The sequence below is a fragment of the Megascapheus bottae genome, chromosome 11, assembly GCF_031878675.1.
Source record: "Megascapheus bottae isolate mThoBot1 chromosome 11, mThoBot2.hap1, whole genome shotgun sequence".
Classification (NCBI taxonomy): Eukaryota; Metazoa; Chordata; class Mammalia; order Rodentia; family Geomyidae; genus Megascapheus; species Megascapheus bottae.
The window spans coordinates 13,427,060-13,444,160 of NC_143519.1; the positions used below are offsets into that span (position 1 = coordinate 13,427,060).

The 17,101-nt window shown below is 34.5% G+C and overlaps 1 long non-coding RNA gene across 3 annotated transcripts in view; it reads left to right on the forward strand.

The window, feature by feature from the left end:
• The window catches only part of LOC150056769 (uncharacterized), a 47,211-nt gene extending 37,175 nt beyond the window's left edge, over positions 1-10,036 (forward strand). For all 3 annotated transcript variants that reach the window (XR_016536979.1, XR_016536980.1, XR_016536978.1), the window contains exon 3: positions 9,691-10,036. This is a non-coding gene — a long non-coding RNA (uncharacterized LOC150056769). The remainder of the gene's footprint in view (positions 1-9,690) is intronic.
• The last annotated feature ends 7,065 nt before the right edge of the window (positions 10,037-17,101 follow it).

The following is a 17,101-nucleotide window of genomic DNA, read 5'->3' on the forward strand; positions in this document are numbered from 1 at the left end:
AGTAGATAATAGTTTTTTTTTAAACAGAATAATGAGCAAAAATTTAAAAGATCTCATCTTTCAAGGTCTTATGTCCTCTTGATCATGTCCTCAAATTGAGTCTATTTCTCAAAGATACACACACCTAACTCAACAAAGGTATAAACTTCGTGTAGAGGTTGTTCTGATATATGTCTTCAATTCATTGTGCAATCCTTCTCATCATGTGTTACATCTAGAATTTCTGGATGTCTGTTGCCTAATGGGTTGATTACATATATGATTATGTTTTCCAATTTCTACATATTTGGATTTTTTTGTTCTCCTTTTATCATTATATGGAGATTTACAAAAAGAACATTATTGCTGTAGGAGAAGAGGGCCAGGCTTGTATGACTGACTTCAGAGCTATACCAGAAAATTTAAAAAATAAAACAATTACAACTTGAAAGTGATAAGTGGGAGGAAATGAGGGAAGGGGTGAAAATGTTTCAAAAGAAATGTACTCATTACTTATTACCTTACTCGTTACCTCCACTGTAACCATAACTCTCCTGTTAATCACCTTCATATTAAAAAATAAAAAACATAGTCATACATTTATATATGTACACACACATATGTTTAACATACACACTCAAGCAAAGAAACACTAAAAAGAAACCTTCTTCATGAAAACTAGCGCTATGCAGTAATTTTTCCTCATGGCCAGGAGAAAAATGTAAAATCCTGGTACTTCCTTGAAGGCCCATAGAGGCCATTATCTACTTACCCCTGCTCATCCAGGCCATGATACTTTTAACACTAAGGCTGGAAAGGTCATCACTGAACCTCACAAATACAGGGAGGTTCTTTGCCCAGCTTTCTTTTATTTCCTTGGTAGTTCTCGGTTTTGAACTCAGGGCTCACACTGTACTACTGAGCCACACCTTCCGCCAGAATTTATAAAACAGAACAAAGGGGAATTGGCATGAAAGGCTGCCATTTAGGATAGCCTTAGGCAGTTGGTTTTAGTAAGCTGACAAAATGTCATTTTTTAAAAATATGTATGTTTTATATGTACGTGTGATTGTGTATATGTATGTGTGTGCAGCGCTTCATTAAAGCAACCATATAAATGTTTATATACAAAGATATACACACAAAGGATACACTCACATACACACACTAATATATATGTATATATATGTTTACAGTATTTCATTTACAATGAAATGGTATTGTAAATGATCTTTAGGACCCACAACACTCATAAGATTTATCATATACATTTTCTATTTTGGTAATTAACTTTAGTTTAAATTCTCTAGAAAGATATTAATGAATGAATACATAAACATTCTTATTTAGAACGCTTTGCTGACTGATTTGCATTATAGTTTGTTTTATTTCTTGCCACTGAGAATTGCTGGGTTAGTTCAGTTATACTGAAAAAATAAACAGATAAACAAACAAACACTAATAGAGAGTATTATTATTTTAAACATTGGTTTGTTAGGTGAAAATGTTTTAACTTTGAAGAAGCAGCTTGAAAATTCTGCCACACAAAGATTCCAGTGTGGGTAACGATAGGGTTAAGGAAGTGTGAAGATGAGAGGAGAGTTAGAGAATAACATTTTTGAGATAAGGAAGAAGATTAAGACAAAAGAAAATGATTTCCAAAGTACTAACCTTTTTTTTTTTTTTTTTTAGATGGCAGGATAGGATTTGTGCAGTTCAGAGGGAGGATTTGTGTTGACTTTTGGAAACTCTTGTTTGCCTTTACCTCAAATATCATTTGGCTTTTCAGTTTGTGGAAATAGAAGTAAATTCCACATACTTGTTTTTCTTTATTTCTGGGAAGTAAAGGTTTATCTTGTGTATAGTGTTTTCTGAGAGAAAAATACTGGCTCACAGCCAAACTGAAACATCTCCTCCTTTTCCCGCACATTAACCCAGAAATGACTAGTGATGGATAAAGCATTAAAAGGAGATGCATGATAAATAGAAAATTCATGCACATATATACACCTTCAAGTTGTATGCCAGTGGATCCCTATTGACTTTTTTCATATAATCAATAATTTTCTTAAAATGATATTATCAGCACTTTAGAACATGTTTTAAACAATCATTCCTATTTTCTCCTCAAAGATTCAAGACTGTGAAATTTGTGGACCTAAATGGCTCTTTAATGAGTTAGTTATTCAGAAGATTATATAGGAAGAAAACAACACTGCTGTTATTACTTGATTTTTAGTCATAAGCTAGAAAGGGTCTCTTTTGTTGATGTGAATGTTTCTAAAAATGTGCATATGATTGTTTTCAATTTCTTCAGAATTTCTAAAGTGAATGTCTTTGGATTACAGTTGCTAAATTACTTGAAGGGAAAAAAGTCCAAATGTCTCAAACTTCTAATTTTGTCCCATATTGGTTGGGTGATGTACAGGGAAATCAGCTGCCTGCCATGTGGCTGGTGTGTTTTTATAGCATCTTAGCAAATGACGCAGGTTGAGATGCCAAGCTCACAGACTCTCATGCAATAGCTGAGTAATTATGTCCAGAAAAAACAAGATATACCTGGCACAAATGAGAAGAACCATAAATAACACATTTCTCATTCTTTGACCTCTGACCTCTGACCTTGTTGTTGTTGAAGAGCAAAATCTGCTAGCATAACTAGCAGATGCACTCTGCAGGTGACTCCTCTGGTTTTATGTACTGGTTCTTTCCTGGAACCAAGAGCACCATTTTTCCAGGATCCACTGGACCATATTATTAAAGAAAAATTCTTTAACTCAAACAAGTTCTTATAACGCATGGGATTCTGTCTGAGAACATAGGAGCAAAATCCATCTAATGCTTAGGCTTTGCTGTTCACAGAGCTGACATGGTTTTCAAATGAAATGTAGAGAGATCAGGGGTTCTTTGGTCTGCAAGTAAAAACAGAGATTTTGGTAGATCTGAACTTCAACTTGCTGTTGTTGGTCAAGATAAAATGCATAAGCTTTGTTTTGGAAAATGGCAGCTCCACTAAGTCTGTTCCCCTATTGCTATACTACAGTATTTAAGTAGGATAATATTACTGATCCTATGAACCATGTGGTCATGGAGGCCAGGTGATGTTGCAATACTTTGCACGGCGAGTTCTTCACAGGAATGATGTGGAAAGCTCAACATGATTGCCAAGTACTGTGCCCCGTCAGGTCTTCTACATATACGCTTGTACTATGTAGGTGTTTACTTTTTAACACCACTTATTTACTAATGTATATTAGTTATTCAAAGGCAAGTTTCATTTTGTAATTTCCACTCTTGCTGCCTTCCCATTTCTATGGCCATACTCATCTCCATTCACACATTTTCATTTGCTCATTTATCCTTCCACTTACAATTGTCCCCACTGACAGAGATTCTTTCGCTTTCCTGTTAAGAATATTTGTGCTTTCTATGCAGGCAAATATAGTTACTTCTGGCTTCTTACCCAAAGTGATGCAGTCATCGACCTGCTGTGATAGAAACTGCATAGAAAAGGGTTTAAGAACAAACCTAATTATAGAGCTCTGAGTGTACAACTGGTATAGTGTGACCATGAAATCAAAGCACTGTCAGCATTTACTGTGTCCTTACTCTGTGCCAGCAGCTTTAGTTATACAAACCCATTTAACCTGCCCTTACAACCAAAATGGTAGACATGATCTTCAGAGCACACATGGAGAAATTAGTTCAAATACAATAGGGGGTAAATAGAAGGCATCTAGACTGAGTCTTTTGTATATTTGCTAGGCAGGCAAATGATGAAATCAGAGATTCATGTTTTGTGATGAAGTGTTTTTCAGGGAGATACTCAAAATCCAAACAACATAAGACTTAGTTCTGAATCAATAGAGAGAAAATATGTTTTTTTAAAAACTATGTAACAACCTTTTTGAGAAGGTGTTTATTTCTCTTTTAAATACCCAGAGTATTTAGAATGAGCCTAACCAATTAAAAAACCTTAAAGGATTCTAGCTATTAATGAGGATATATTTTATTTCATAAAGTCTGCATAAATGCCTTTTCTGATCATTCATGACCTAGAAGAGTTGTCCAAGGTATTTACAAATTGGATGGATCTCTGGCACACTATTAAAATGATCAACGTTGCCTTGACTTCTTTACTTGTCCCCATGACTACCATATAAATTTCCCAAAGCAATCATTTAAACGGCCGCATAAAATTTTAGATGATTTCCTTTGAAAGGGTAAGAGACCTTGAATTAATAGGACCACTCTTCTGGATGTTTAGGGCAAAGGAAGAAATTATTTTCTTCCTTCCTTGAAATGATAAGAATTATTAATATATGTGTCATATATATATAGCTTTAGTAAATAGTTGTAATTGTAGTTTGTTCTTCTTACATACTCTTTATTTTTAACTTCAAAAATGCAGCAGTCTTTAAATGTGGAGAGAGCTATCACAGGTTTCACTAAAAGAAAATTATAATTATGATTTTCTAACTAGTTTTACAGTTATAGCATTTTAGATAAATTAGCCAACCAAATGGCACTGCAAATTTTGCTTTTCATTTTGTAGTTTCTTCTATAAAAAGCTTAGGTAAGCAGTATAATGTGTCTACAATATTTTCCAAAAGGTGATTATAAAAATGTATTTATAAGCCAGAAATTCTAACTCTATGGTACAAAATGTCATTTTTAAATCATTTGTAATACTGTGGAATTAATTCCTACTACTATTAAACATTAAACAACCATTAGATGAATGCTCTAAAATTTGAACAAAATCTTAAGTTTCCCAACAAATTTTTTAAATGTGGGAAAAAGAATTTATATAACAAACAGGGAAAACAAGATGAGGGGTGGGAGTGGGGGGGAGGGAAATGGGGACCAAGACATGTGAAAGGACATCAATGTATGGGAATTAATGCACCATCTGGCAAATATCATGTAACCCTTCTATTAATTACAATAAAAAATATATGGAAAAAAACTTAAGTTTCCCAACAAATTTTTTAAATGTGAGAAAAAGGATTTATATAACAAACACAGATATTAAAATAAAATATTTTGACTTAAACCAGAATCCCTTCAGAAGCCTACATTAAAATATTTATTTAAATTTAAATGTACTAAATTCAAAAATAAAAAAACATGGAAGAATAAAATCAGTATTATTATATATGTGATTAGATAGAAAGAAATTATAATTTACCCTCTAATTTAAATAATTTTAGAGTAAGAGCAACTCCAACTAAATTCAAAAATTTCCAAGTATTCTTACTATTAAAATTTTCCATCTATAAATTTTTAGGCTATAAGCAATGCATGATTTATTCAAAATTTATTTTACTAGCAGTTCAGGAGATATATAGCTATGCTTTTATATATTTTCTGAGGCAGCCAGCTGCAATTCCTGAGGTGACATTTAATATTAATTCATATTAGCCTCCTGTGTTTCAGGCAATTTTGATGCAAAATGTCTATTATATTTATTTACTGTTTATTGTTTTAGTCAGAGTTCTAAATGATTTATTTTTAATAGTTGTATAATAACTTTTCTTTTTAAAGCTAACATCATTGTTCTACTTAAATAACAAACAATACAGCTGATCTATCTATAGAATCATGCACTTGGTACTGACTATCACAGAATATAATTAAATTTCCTTTATTAAAAATGAGATAAAGACAAGCAGTCCTGAGTTCTGACTCAGTTCTTAAAAAACAAACAGGGTAAAAATAAAAAGAGAAAGTGAGGTATTTCTTTGGTATGGATAATTGAGCTTTATTAATGTGAATGAAGCAATTTTACTCAATGCCTGACTTAAGTAACTATAATCCTTCTAAACATCACCTTTACAGTGTATTTTTTTGCCAGTCCTGGAGCTTGAACTCAGTGCCCAGGCATTGTCCCTGAGCTTTCTCAAAGCTAGCACTCTACAACTTGAACCACAGCACCACTTCTGGATATTTATGTGTACATGGTGCTGAAGAATTGAACCCAGGGCTTTATGCATGCTAGACAAGTACTCTACAACTAGGCCATACTCTCAACCCTTAAATTTTTTTTAAAAAAAGAAATTGTAATTCTTATTCACCATAGCAAAGATATGGAACCAACCTAGATGTCCCTCAGTTGATGAGTGGATCAACAAGTTGTGGTATTTGTACACAATGGAATTCTATGCTGCTGTCAGAAAGAATGACATCGCCCCATTTGTTAGGAAATGGAAAGACTTAGAAAAGATCATATTAAGTGAAGTAAGCCAGACTCAAAGGAACTTAGGCTCAATGGTTTCCCTCATTCGTCATAATCAGTAGAAACCTTGGGCTCTACTAGCAGAGATTTGCAATAGAGCAAACTCTTGATACATAAGGACATATAATGTGAAGCTAATTGAAAGGACCTCCAGGATAGTGAAACAAAAGCTATATAATGAATGATTGTTGTCCTTAATGTACTATGTTGTCTCTCATCTCCTTTGCTGTCCATTGGTTATCTCATATTGGTATAGTATCTCACTTTGTTATCTGATATATTGAACTTATTCGTATTTGGATATTTGAAATTTGATAGGGAAGGGGGGAAAACCAAGACAGGTGGGGGGTGTGGGGGGGGGAGGGAAACGGGTACCAAGACATGTGAAAGGGTATCAATGTATGTGAATTAATGCACCTTCTATCTGGCAAATATCATGTAACCCTTTTACTAATTACAATAAAAAAAAAGAATTGTGATATATTTACACCATGAAATTTTGTGCTGCCATCATCAAGAATGGCATGGTCCCATTTGTAAGGAAATAGAAAGTCTTGGAAAAAATCATATTAAGTGAAGTAAGCCATACCCAAAGAAACATGGGCTCCATGTTTCCCCTCATTTGTAACAATTAGTATAGTTTAGTATTCTCCTAGCAGAGGATCATAACTCAAAAGCTATGTACTTATGGCCATATAGGATGAGGCTAAGTGAAATGGAGTGCAGGATAGGGAAACAAGATGTTTATCTTTGTGATTATTGTTCTTAATGGACTATTGAAACTTTCTCTTTTTTATTGTTATTAATAGAAGGGTTACATTATAGATAGAAGATTCATTACTTCACAAACATTGCTACCCTTTCTCATGTTTTTGTTCCCATTTTCCTCCTACCTCCCCCTCCCCTCATCTTGTTTTCCCCATTCCCTATCTTATTTCAAATAAACATATATACAATATATCAGATAAAAAGGCAAGATACTGTAACAATATGAGATAACCAAGGGACAATACAAGAGATGAGAAATAACATAGTACATTAAGAACAACAGTCACACATTCTATGGCTTTTGTTTCTATATCCTGGAGGTCCTTTAATTTACCCTCATTCTTTATGGGCTTATTCTTTTCTCTTCTTTCCCCTTAAATTTTATTTCATGTTGTTACTGTATCTGACTTTGGTACCTGGTATATATATGTTTATTTATAAAAGGTAAGGTAAGGCAAAAACAAGATGATTGGGAGGGAGTTGAAGGAGGGAAAGTGGGAGAAAAACATGGGAAGGGGTACCAATGTTCAATAAGTAATATACCTACTACCTGATGACTGTAAATCTAGCCACTTTGTACATTACCTCAACAATAAAATAAAAAAGAGTAAAGATATAACTTCACATAGTACATTAAAGACAACAACCACAAGGATAAATCTTTTGTTTCCTTTTCTGGGGTTCATTTTGCTTAGGTTCTTCCTACATAGCCATATGTACATAACTTTTGAACTATTGTGACCCTTTGCTAGGAGAATCCTAGATGCATACTAGTTATTACAAATGAGGAAACTGTGGAGCCTGTGTTCCTTTAGGATTGGCTTACTTCACTTAATATGATTTTTTCCAAGTCTTTCTATTTCCTTACAAATGGGGCGATGTTACTCTTTCTAATAAATAAATTATTATCTTCCTATTTCTTTAATTAGTACAAAAGAAGGCATGATAGTTATATTTAATTTCTCACTCAATTTTATGTTTTCATTAATATGTATTTTCTGATCTGAGCTGTGGGAAAATATAACATGCAAAAGCTGGTCCAACTTAATAAATGATATAAGGATCATTTGAAGAGATTTAGAGATATAGTTGATTAAAATATTGTAGTCTATATTGAAATTCTACCATTAGATATGTGTTTACTAATAATGATATTCCTGTACAAAGCCTAATATAAGATTAGATTAACAAAGTCTTTTCGTGATGATCATTGAGACCTGGTACTTTTAGTAGAAGATGTGAGTCATTTAACATTAAATTTTTAACACCTGTATAAAAATATTCATAGATCTGGAGTTATATTTTTCAGATATTTTTGTTGAAATTTCAGAGAAAACCATTTGATCACATTAAAGAAAATTGAAACAATTTCTCAGCCATTAATGAGTATATTTTCAAACCTCAAAAGTATAGCTGGGTTTTGAACAAAGCACAGGCTGCAGATTCAAACACAGGTACCATCAGAGAGGGAGAACAAACAAGAGAAGAGAGAAACTGTAGAGGAATGAAATAGGAAAAAAGGAAGGTGAGGGGAAGAGACTGGAAGGGAATGAAAAAGAGGGGAGAAAGGTGAGAGGAGGAGCAAAGAGATTAGAAGAGAAGACATGATTTGACAATCTCAATTTCAAAGGAATAGTAAAACAAGTCATGTGGCTCCACTGAATTCTTTTTTTTTTTTTTCTTCTGTCATGGGCTTGAGCTCAGGGCCTGAGCACTGTCCTTGGACTTTCTCAAGGCTAGAGCTCTGCCACTTGAGACTCAGCTCCACTTCTGACTTTTTTTTCTATGTATATGGTACCAAGGAATGGAACCCAGGTCTTTGTTGTGCATGGTAGGCAATTACACTACCACTAGGTCAAACTCCTGGTCCCTCACTGGGTTCTTTTGAAAGAGTATCCTGAGACAAGGACCTGGCCAACTAGTCTATAGTAACGATAATCCAGGAATCAGGGATGGAATAAATGTTAGTCTACAGTTATTCTACTGAGACTGTGAAATAAAGTCTTCATCTGATTCCCTTAGGGCTTGGTTGTTATGTAGACAAGAAAGGTCTATTTGAACCCCCAGAATTTGTAGCACAGGACAGGAGGTACAACCATTTGTCGTAGGACTTCCAATAGTTTCTACTGATCAGGACTTTAAGGGCTGAGCTTTCATATGATCAAGTCAACTTCATGGTTATAAAGTTTTTGTGGCAGGAAGTTGAAAGAAAGCTCAAAGTAGAATATGCTTGCGTTGAGGAACTTTCATTCAGCACTTGTGTAGCCCTGTCCATCACAGGTGAGGCTGAAGTCACAGGAGGAATCGAGAGACATGAAGCCTAGCCACATATGCATGTGGCATGATAAGATGATTTTTGTTCTCTGTGTCTTTATTTTACTCTTGAGTAGATTCTGTTCTGCATTGCTAGGAAAGGCAGTTCAAGGAGCAGCATGTGGAAGGCTTTGGGGAAAACACAGTTTTGTGGCTAGCCCTGTATTTACATTTGTAATCCTGGTCTAAATGGATGATAAAGACAAGAGCCCAAAAGAAGTGATGAAAAAAGATATTTTCCATTTATGGCAGCATCTTCTTTTTCCTCTTCTATTTTTTTTCTGTGAAGGATGAGGTAGCATCTGTCAGATAATAACTATTATATACTTTGATCCTCTGAAGCCTAATAGCAACACTGTTCATGAAGAATCTCTTGTTTGTCTGGGTTACAGATATATAATGCTGACATTTCAGACAGTATCCGTGATGGTACAGATCCCTTTTTTACGGCCTACAATCGGAATTACAACAGAAACTAATGATTTCCAAGTGCATGAGCTTAAAACAAGAAATAAAGCCATGTGAGATCCAATTTAAGCAGAGCATAATGAAGAATGGAAAACCAGAGTGGAAAGCACATTCATGCTTTATTAAGATAGGTTTCTTGCCTTGGCCATCATGCCATCAGACGATCCTGTCACAAGTCTCAGTCATCTTATTAAAGGCATGCATCTGGTAAATGTGGGTTTGTTAGGATCTTAAAAACAAATTTTCTAAATAAAAGGATCAGTATAAAAATTATGTTTTCCTGCATTTGTGGATTTTTATGGGTTTTCCTTTTAGAGATTTTTTTCAGTTTTCATTTACCCATTGAAATTATATTGTGAGAAGATAAAATATTATACCTACAAATTAATTTCTAGAAATACAATGTATTACCTATCTTCAGGAATGAAATAGTAAATATGACCAAAGATAGATAGATTACAGAGATTATAATACTTATTAGCTTATATAAATGATATCATATCAACTTTTGCCGGCAAAATTTGATCTTACCAATGTAATTTAGAAATATGGAGCTCTAAAAAGTTCCTGAATTTGTCAGCTATTTAAATATCTCACATGTCAAGGGTCAAGAGATAGATTTGCTGATCTGTGTGTCTATCTAAGAATCTTTTCAATTTTTTTGTCACGTCCATTTTTAAGCTATTCGGGAATGCTAGACATAGTGAAATGTGATAAGTATTTTCTTTTCTAAGCTAATAGGTAAACTGAGACAGGAAGGTGAAGAGAGCGTTTGAGTTCCTTTCTCAAAGCCAGCCAGCAACAAAGCAACCAACCAACCTGAGCCATAAAACAGGCAAACAAATAAATTAAGCTGATCATTACACACTGCTATTAGAATTTTTTAAACTCTTTGCTCCCTAGAAATGGTTCAATTCTAAACTCCTTTAGAATCATTTGGACTTTTTTCCAATGACATATTTTTAAATAATTAACTGAAAATATGAAACCAATATCATGATCATGCTGAAGGCTGTGAAACACATTTTCATTTATTCACCTAGAATTTCTCTGGTCTAAGTATCAGAAGAATTATTCAATTCCTGAATGAGTATTCCTTTTTTCTTTCTATGTGTTTGAGGAGTCTGACTTTTTTTTTTCCATAGAGCTCTGGGATTCTTTCAAATTTAAGCACAGAACTGTCAATAATATTGGGGTATTTGAGATATCGGTGACTCATATAGAAACTAATGGAAATTCTACAACTTTTATCTAGCATTGGAAGGTTACTGTTGAACTATTCATAAATGCAGGTGAGAAAAGTAAAATCTGTTTTAACTCTGGAAAGACTGGCTTCATTACCAGTGAAGTGATACTGTTTACAATATCACTTTAAACCCTGTTCCTCCCTTTGCTGCCAGCCTTCTAAATAGATCTGGGTGTAAAATGTATTTGCTATGAAACACACACACACACACACACACACACACACACACACACACACACACAGAGTTTAGTGGAAAAAAATTCTTAGGTTTCATAGGTTTCTCAAGGCTATGTAGAAAAGTTGTAAGTTCATCTATTCATGAAATGTATAAGAAATAGAACTGCTTAGAACCTTGATAAGTTTAAACTAGGACACATTATTTTCCTGAGCCAAGGTTGTTGTTGTTGTTTTAATGTTTTAATTTGTGACAAAAAAGAAAAAAAAAGTACTTCCAGGCTTGACATGAGCTGAAAGAGATAGTGTGTAAGTCTAGCGCTTAGCCTCTCACCTGCCATGGGGCAGTGCATGGAAACTGGAATATGAAAACATTTCACCCACCAAACAGAAGAGGCCATGATGAAAGAAAGGTTCTGAGGCAAGCGTTTTATCAGGTACTCACAATTTTCTTATATTTTGAAAGTAGTGCTATACTTCCCAGTTCCAGAATGATTTGTTGGGTAGTGGGGGACATGCATCATTAGTCCTTTTTACTCTTGTGCCCTAATGAAATGTCTTCGATGTTCTCTGAGTCTTGTGAAAACATCCCTAGAAGACCATTCTCACTCCCAGGCTTTCCAGGTGAAGGGGGAAGAAAGAAAAATAGCAAAACCTGAAAACAGCTATAAAAGTTAGTAGCATCAGAGACTTGGTTTAAGGTATATTGCCTCATTATTTGAAATTAATATGTTAACTTACTCCATGATAGATGTTAGATTATAATAAAAATATCCAGAGCATTCACATATCTTATTATATGCTTGTCTCTCTCTATATACATTATACATATATGTTTTTGTTAGTATAATTTTGTTGTAGAACAAGGAAATTTTTATTAGAAAGTTATTGAAAGTATAGTCACACTAATTTAATCATTGGAACATATGAATACAAAGAAAATTAAAAAGCAATATTATTATATTCCAGAAGAACTTTTCAAATAATGCATATGACACCCCAAGATATTTTTTTCACATCTCATGTATTTAATAGCAGGAATATGTACAATGAACATATGCAGAAAATCATTGGAAGATTGCTATTTAAAAAAGTAAGCCAGACTCAAAGGAACTTAGGCTCAATGGTTTCCCTCATTCGTCATAATCAGTAGAAACCTTGGGCTCTACTAGCAGAGATCTGCAATAGAGCAAAATCTTGATACATAAGGCCATATAGTATGAAGCTAATTGAAAGGACCTCCAGGATATTGAAACAAAAGCCATATAACAAATGATTGTTGTCCTTAATGTACTATGTTGTCTCTCATCTCCTTTGCTGTCCCTTGGTTATCTCATATTGTTATAGTATCTCACTTTGTTATCTGATATATTGAATTTATTTGTATTTGGTTATTTGAAATTTGATAGGGAAGGGGGAAAACCAAGACGGGTGGGGGGTGTGGGGGGGAGGGTAATGGGTACCAAGACATGTGAAAGGGTATCAATGTATGTGAATTAATGCACCTTCTATCTGGCAAATATCATGTAATCCTTTTACTAATTACAATAAAAAATAAAAATAAAAGTCTTATACAATCCAAAAAAAAAAAATAAAGTGGGGCAGGGAGTTTGGCCTAGTGGTAGAGTGGTTGCCTAGCATGCACGAATACCCTGGTTCGATTCCTGGGTACCACATACATAGAAAAAAAAAAGCCAGAAGTGGTGCCGAGGCTCAAGTGGTAGAGTGCTAGCCTTGAGAAAGTCCAAGGACAGTGCTCAGGCCTTGAGCCCAAGCCCAAGATTGGAGAAAAAAAAAAAAAAAGAGAGCGCCAGACTCGGTGGCTCAAGACTGTAATCCTAGCTACTCAGGGGGCTCAGATCTGAGGATTGTGGTTCATAGCCAGACAAGGCACTAAAGAATGTGAGACTCTTATCTCCAATTAACCACTAGAAAACAGGAAGTACAGTTGTGGCTCAAGGGGTAGGGTGCTAGCTCAGGGATCCAGAGTTTAAGTCTCCATAAGCCACAAAAAAATATATATAGATTTTTGGCTACTTTTTTTGTTATTGTGAAATAAAGGATTTATTTTTAAAATTTGTGAAGACAACTGAAATATAAACAGAAAGCAAACATTTATGTTATAGATTAGTAAATAATAAATCACAAATTATTCTGCCACAGAATGATCCAAAGACATACAATCAAGAGAAAAAGTCTAAGTCTCAGATGAATGTGGTTATTAAGTTTACACGTCCGGTATAGAATAGAAAAAGGCATACATGTCCATTCCCTAAGTCTTTGACTACTTTTATTTGACATTTTATTTCACTTTTCTGGTTCTTGTAGGCGTATTTATCAATATCAGATCATATATCTTATTTAACAATTCCAAGAAAGATGGCTCATAACAGTAAAGGAGAAAAAGAAAAGCAGTTCATGACTTGTTTACTGCTCATTTTAGTAATAATCTTATGAAAGGGCAGAAATTGTTCATGGTTTATCATATTATGGTTTAGGGATGGCAGGAAATTACTAATCAGAAGTTGTCCATTTGAGGAGAGTCAAAAGAGGACCAAAAAACTCTTATTACAGTTATATGGAGTGATTGCTGATTTCATAATAAAGATATACAACATGACTGACTATAATTGGATTTGAATATTGCAAGGTGATACAAAGAAATTTAAAGCATAAAATACTAATAGTGTTCACATAACTTTAAACCAGAAGAAAAATAATGAAAGTGAAATACACATTTTGGCTACCTTTATGAAGTCGAACTTGTCTATGTAATTTGCTTTGACTAACAAAAGTTTAGTGCAGTCGTGCATGGCTTATCTTTTGAGCGGGAAGCTCAAACTCAGTTTGGGATCACCAAGTTCATGTACCCAATTTAATAATGAAAGAGATGTGTAAGGATAGAAGCTGTCACCCTTGCAACAGGACTGGACCCTCCCACAGTCATGGGAGCTTTCAAATTTACTTCAACTCTTTTTTTTTTTTTGGCGGGGGTGGGAGGGATGGGGTCATGGGGCTAGAACTGGGCCTGGTCACTGTCCCTGCTCTCTTCAGCTCAAGTTTACCACCTTACCCTTGAGCCAAGTGCCACTTCCCCCTTTTTTAGAGGTTAATTGGAAATAAGAGTCTCAGATCCTTTTGTGCCCTGGCTGACTTTTAACCTTGATCTTCAGATCTCAGCTAGGATTACAGGCATGAGCCTTTACATCATAGATAACCTGTATGGCTGCTATAATAGTGCTTATCTTAGGCTATCGAAACCTAAAGGAGTTTTTGTCAACACTTGATGTTTCCCAAGCTAAATATTAGCATTTAATTTGGCCTAATTTATTTTAATTTGGCATAGTGGTAGAGTACTTACCTAGCATGTGCAAAGAATCCTTGGTTCCATATACATAGAAAAAAAAGCTCACAAGTGATACTATAGCTCAAGTGGTAGAGCTCTAGCCTCGAGAAAGCCTAAGGACAGTGCTGAAGCCCTGAGTTCAATCCAGAACTGGCAAAAAGATTTAATTTTATTAATACTATATTTTATCACTTCAGATAACTAAAATGCTTAAAGTCATCTCCACAAGGCACTTTATTGGATGAATTTGAAAATGTATCTTATCAATTGAAGAGTTTTTTTTTCCCTTGAAGTGTGGATAGCTCTGAAAAAGTATTAGCATGTAAAAATAAGTGTCCTCTCTGCCGTTTACTTAGACAGTACATCTAATAATGTTGTTGGATGGGAAACTTGGTAGGGCAAGAGCCACATCCTTTTACTATGCACTTGAGGAAGAGTGATCAAAAAGGTAGTGGAGAGACTCATAATGGGTTAGTCTCTGTTTAGGGAGTTTATGATGTTTAGGAAACTAGAAATGAGTGTCTGAGAATTATGTTTCCAATAAAACTAAAAAGCAAGGGAGTTATTTGTGAAGAGTTTGTAATCAAATCTACTTGCATTTTAGAATAATTGTAAAATGGTAAAACAAAATACAAGGTCATTGCTCTAGAATAAAGAAAGAGTTAGAGGGAAAGCTTCATATCCTTTACATCAAGTCTTCTATCCAATTCTTAGAAATTTCACCACAGAAAAGATTGGTTTTTTTCTCCATCAAATTTTCACTGAAAAATTAAATTAGGTCAACTTGCTAAGAAACCAATTCCATAGAAATCCTCTCCAACTCATATAGCTCAGTTCACAGCTCCAACTCACCAGAGCTTGCTGTGAAATCACACACATCTGGCTGGTGAATTGTCTTGTTAGGGTCAACATTACAAAGAGGACCGCCATTCATCATGGGCTTATTTCTTTAAAAGTCATTATTATGACTGCCACTTGTGGCTCATGCCTGTAATCCTGGCAATTCAGGAAGGGGAAATCTGAGGAAAACCAGCTAGGCAAGTTTGACACACTCTCCGCTCCAATAAATTCTCGAAGTGGTGTTGTGACTCAAGTGGTAGAGCACTAGCCTTGAGCAAAAATCACATGGACAGTGCCTAAGCCCTGAGTTCAAGCCCCAGGATGAACACACATACACAAAATAGTCTTAGTAATTCATAACTAATTATGGGACATCCCAACATTCATTTGAAGGATTTCCCTCTAATCGGCAATGCCAGATCTGCCAAGAATATGCTAAATTTGGATGCAAAAGGATTCAAGTTGCCAGAAGTTTCTCAGTTCCGAATATTCTGAACTGTTCTGTTCAGACTGTGAAGTGAATGCAACATTTCTGGAAAATGCCAGCTATATTTTGGCTACTTTAGTCAGTATGGGAGAGTGCCCAAACTTTTCTTTAAAATGTGCTTATTAATGATGGTTTAGCAGTGCTTATTTATCCACAATTATTTATAGAGAAAGTATCAACTATTAAAGATAACAATTCATTGGAAGTGAATGTGGAGTTCATGGTAGAGCACTAGGCTTGGTTCCCAGGACCACAAATAAAACAAAACAAAGTCACATTAAAAAAGTAAAGAATGATACATTGAACCAACTTTAAGAGAAAATAAAGAAGCATACCATTATCTTTCAATCTGTTTTCTTTCCTATCAGTGTTTTAAATCATTATCTTTATGAGTTTTCTGTATTTTCCACATAGATTTATTCTCCTAAATCACATATGACTTAGTTTTCTTAGTTTTTGAACTTTGGAGGCATTTATTTATGTGCTTGTTTGTGATTTGCTTTGGGGGAATAGTTGTGCAATACTATGTCCTGTCACCAAAACTAAATAAATAGTTCTTGTTCATCTTCCTTCTAACACATGAGGTGGTGGGCGTTCAGTGCTGTTGCATATGGCTTTAACATACATTATTTTATTTTTTATTCATGTGTAGGTGTTCTTTATATATTCTGGATACTAATGTGTTGCAAATAGCTTCTTCTCATTGTGATTCATCTTTAGTATCATCTGGTGTCTCTGGATAAAGAGAGATCCCTAGTTTGTCAAATTTATCTATATTTTATTGTCTGTATTTCTTGATTATGCCTAGGAAAAATTTATTGTGTATTTAATAACTATCCTTTTCCCCAATTTGGTCAATATATTTAATGTCCTTTAGAATTTTAATCAACTGAGAGATTTCTTTAATTTATTGGACGGAAATATTTGTGAATGGTATGAGGTATGGGTCTAATTTCATTGCAATCCCACGTGGGAACCCAAAATTCAAGTAAGCCTTATGATATTATCTGTTTCAGACTTTCTCTTTCTCAAGGCATTACAATATTTGTTTTGGCCATAAAAATATGTTGGCTTGAAGGGAAGGGGGAAATCAAGATGATTGGGAGGGGCTGGAGAAGGGAAACACATGAGAAGGGGTATCAATGTTCAAGAAGTAATGTAGCTACTACCTAATGAATGTAACTATAACCCCTCTATTCATCACCCCGACAATAAAATACAATACAAAATATGTCGGTTTAC